Source organism: Lipotes vexillifer, unplaced genomic scaffold (genome assembly GCF_000442215.2).
Source record: "Lipotes vexillifer unplaced genomic scaffold, Lipotes_vexillifer_v1.1 scaffold1014, whole genome shotgun sequence".
NCBI classification, from domain to species: Eukaryota; Metazoa; Chordata; class Mammalia; order Artiodactyla; family Lipotidae; genus Lipotes; species Lipotes vexillifer.
The window spans coordinates 259,156-263,678 of NW_006774244.1; positions in this window are offsets into that span (position 1 = coordinate 259,156).

A 4,523-nucleotide genomic window follows, 5' to 3' on the forward strand; every position below is an offset into this window, starting at 1 on the left:
TTTCAATAACTCAAGTGTGAGTTGGGTGGTGACTTGGATCTGTGGGATAATGGTGCAGGTCACAAGAAGTCAGAGATGCTGGATATATTTTGAAGGTAAAGTCAACAAGATTTGCTAACATATTGTATTGGGTGTGGGGGGATGGGTGAGAGAAGGAGGGGAGTTGAGGATGGTTCCTCAGCAACTGGACAGATGTTATTGGCATGTGCTGGGATGAGAAAGACCGTGCGTGGAGGAGAAAATCAAGTGAGTATTCACATTGCCTCTGTAAGGTACGGACTGTGGTTTTCTGCCATACAAACTGGGGCTCAGTGAGGTGAAGCCTCGTATGGTGCTGGGAGTTCCAAGAAAGAATTCCCCTACTGCATGGAGCTCAGGGTTTGGAGCTGGGGGACTCCTGGGACTGGGAACCACTGAGGCTAACACAGGTCTTGTTTGTGGGGCATTTGGGCTCATGCCTTGGCTTCTGGGGGTCTTGTTAACCTGGAACAGAGAAGAAGCAATTGAAGTAATAGGGGCTTTCTATTTAGACCTTCTAACGGAAATGCAGAAAACCAAGAAGGCTGCAGGCTTACAAAGCTCCACGTAGTTCAAGATCCATGTAGTTCAAGGGTGTTCAGAAGCATCTTTGCATAAGTTGGGGGAAAGGAAGAGATGTCTCTGGCTCCTTCTCTTTTCTACCTGCATTCCTGACCATCGAACACACTTTAGGGAGGATGAAATGGAAAAGGGATAGAAGAGAAGAAATCAGGAGGAAAAGAAGGGAACTTCCTCTGAATGCTTGTTGTGCTACCTCAGAAAATGGGGTAGGAGAATGGTAATCTCCAAGAAGAACCGTTGGAGCCTTCCTGCCCTAGAAGGTGCGCTGCCACGACTACTTACCAACCTCCTTCTCTGGGTGTAGCCGAACACCACAGTGCAACCACACTCCAGGGGGAAACAGTGCTGCTTTTTCAAGTTAAACACATAAAGCCTGTGGTCTATAAGCCGCATATGGTGCTGGGAGCTCCAAGAAATAATGATGAAAGAAAATCGCTGGAATCTAGACATAGAAGCTCTGTACAGCTAGACTTTCAGTGACTCTGCAAATCGTATTAACTACCCTTTATTCACTGAGCCCTGCTATGGGCCCAGTATCATATGGTGTCTCTCATTTAACCCTCACAACAACCAGGTGAAGTAGGTTTTATTACCCCCATCTCACAGATGAAGACACAGAGGTTCAGAGAGGTCACATTCCCCAGTCAGTCATGGAGCTGAATTTGAACGTGTCAGTCTATCCCAGAGCCTGTGTCTTAACCATTATATTTCACTACCTCCCAAAGGAAAAGAGCAAGAGGGAAACACTAATGATAGTCACAGTGCGTTCCCCGCTCCCTTCATTCTTCCAGGGCTCAGTAGAGGCAGAAAGTTGAGAAACCTGTCATTCTTATACCTGGCCTATGTTCTGAATCAACTTTTAAAAATTTAATTATTTCTCACAATAATCAGATGACTATTTTCTCTAAGAAATAGATTAATAATAAGAAAGGCCTTTAGAGATACAGAAGTGGTGACCTTGAAATCCAGAGAGGAGGTTAAGTATACTTCTCAAGGTCACAGAGTTAGTTTGGTGGCAGAACTAAGGCTAAAAAGCAGGGCACTTGCTTCCCAGGCCAGAGCTTGTCTGGGCCCCCAAAGCCGCTTTGCAAGTTATCACTACCTCTGCCCTAACACGGATGACTGCTTGAAGGAGGATGGTTACTTTTTTTGCACTAGAGATTTTGAAACACAATCTGAATTCAGCTGAAATTGTTTTTTTTTTTTTAATTTTTATTTATTTATTTTTGGCTGCGCTGGGTCTTTGTTGCTGTGCACAGGCTTTCTCTAGTTGTGGTGGGTGGGGGTCTACTCTTCGTTGCCGTGCGCGGGCTTCTCATTGCAGTGGCTTCTCTTGCTGTGGAGCACGGGCTCCAGGCTCGCGGGCTTCAGTAGTTGTGGCGCACAGGCTCTAGAGTGCAGGCTCAGTACTTGTGGTGCACGGGCTTAGTTGCCCTGCGGCATGTGGGATCTTCCGGGACCAGGGCTCGAATCCGTGTCCCCCGCACTGGCAGGTGGATTCTCAACCACTGCACCACCAGGGAAGCCCTAGCTGAAGTTTTTAAACAAGGTTCTTCTAGCAGCTTCATGATGAGTTAGTTTTCTGATTTCCTCTGCCATCTCCTTTCCCCCCTCCTAGGTCAGAGCTGTAGGCCCAGAGCTAGGCGTTTTCTACAAGAGCTCCTGGTATTTAGCAGGAGTGGGAACATTCCTCTCTGTCTGGGGCAAATGATTATATTTCTAGTCCAGAACCTGCTATAATCTACTCTGGCCTCCCACACGAATAGCGACTTTTCCGCCTGGCTGGCTGGCTTCTGTGAACCTCTGCAATCTGGACCCACTCCACCCAGCTCAACTCTCTCTTTCCTAATCGCAGCTCATACCCTTTGTGTCAGACAGGTGTCCTGGGCTCACCCCATTTCCGCCACAGAAATATCCCCCCTGCTCCTCCTATGCAAATCCATTCTTCAAGGCTTTGCTCAAGAACTTTCCGCCTCATAAGACTTCCCCACATGCTGCCCAGTGGTTTGCTTTCCAAGTTCCCTTTACATTTATATTCTCAACTACACAACTTAGTCTTTGAATTATTTTCGCACATTTCTCCAAATGTAATGCAGGCCCCTTGAGGGCAGGCACATGTGTTCATTCATTCATGAGTGATTTTTAAAAGCGTCTTTTTTAAAAAAATATATTTATTTATACTTTATTTTTGACTGCAGTGGGTCTTCGTTACTGCGAGTGGGCTTTCTCTAGTTGCGGCGAGTGGGTTTCTCATTGCAGTGGCTTCTCTTGTTGCGGAGCATGGGCCCTAGAGCGCAGGCTCAGTAGTTGTGGCTCGCGGGTTCTAGAGAGCAGGCTCAGTAGTTGTGGCGCATGGGCTTAGTAGCTCCTTGGCATGTGGGATCTTCCCGGACCAGGGCTCGAACCCGTGTCCCCTGCATTGGCAGGCGGATTCTTAACCACTGTGCCACCAGGGAACCCCGGGAATATGTTTTTAAAAAGAAGGAATTGGGAGAAGTTTCCAGGCAAAAGAAACAGGGTTCCTAACGCACAAGCACACACAGACACCAGGTTCAGGGGTAAAGTAGCTTGTAGAGTGGAGCTCTGTCCCTGCCACAGCACTAACTAGCCTTATTGAGAGTGGGCAAATTGCTTAATTTCTCTGGGGCCCGTTAAAGGGCACAGGCTCTGAAAGGAGCAGACAAAGGTTCAAATCACGGTGTGTGAGACCCTGAGCCAATCAGTTGGGGCGGGGCTCAGCCTCAGTTTCCTTCCTATAAAGTGGGTAAAATAATTCCTACCTTAGAAGCTATCAGTGAGGTCTGGAGAATATATATGTAAGTTGCTAAGCACAGAGCCTGGCATTATTATATTTCCTTCTACCAAAGTAGGGGAGACCCTGATCTGCTTCCCTCTCATTGCAGCCGCTGCTGGTTTCCCAGCGCACAGCCCAGAGCCTGTCCGTGGTAGGGGTTGACGCCAGAGCGTGGGCCCCCAAAGAGAAAATTGACCTGAAAGGCCTTCAGAAAAAAATCAACAGCGTCGACGGCGGACTGGCTGGGCTAAGTGAGCCGCTCAAGTCTTCTCTTCAACAGTCTTCACGCAGTCCGAGAATCTTTGCTAACTTCCCTTAAACATGCCCCTGGAGCCAACTGGTTTTCAGAAAGCCCTTTCTGCCTCCGCCTTCAAACCCCAGGAAAGGGACAAGGTCCAACCAGCGGAGGCTTGGAGGGTGGGATGAGGGGAGGGGGGAGGGGGGTGGAGATTTCCCCAACTCCCAGCAGAAAGGAATGGGGGTGTGTGTTCCCGCCCCTTTGCTCCCGCTCCTGGGGCGCCCCCCTTCATTTCCTCTCTCCGCACAGGTCCAGAAAGGAGCGGGGCTCCCACGTGGCCCACTGCACCGGGTCTTCCCCAGCTCTCCGCTCTCCGACCCGCCTGGCCACCCCCATCTTGGCCGCCTATCCCCGGGGCCCCCGTGGCCTCAGCTCAGTCGCCAGTCCCGGTCCCAGGCGACCCAGCCCTCCGCCCACTCCCTTCGGCCACTCGGCGCCGGTTCCCGCCTCCGTTGACCCAGCCCGGTCGCTCCCCACCTAGGCTGCCTCCTGCCCCCTCCCACCTCAGCCGCCTGCCCCGACCTCCGGTGACCCGGCTGGGACACCATCCTCGCCCCACCCCGCCCCCACCGGGCTCCAGTAGACGCCGCTCGGCCACCACCCTCCCCTCCGCTGAACCCCCAACCCCCGACCCCCGGACCCTGCTGCGCCGTCCCTCTCCCTTCGGCCACCCCCATCCCACCCCGGCTCCCTACACCCCGCTGGGCCGCCACCTTTCCCTCGACCGCTCCCCTCCCCCCGACTTGGTCCAGCCCCCTACACCCTGCGGAGCCGCCCCCCGCTCGGCCCTCCCTCTTTGGGGTCGTGGCGGCAGGGGGAGGGGCCGCCCGC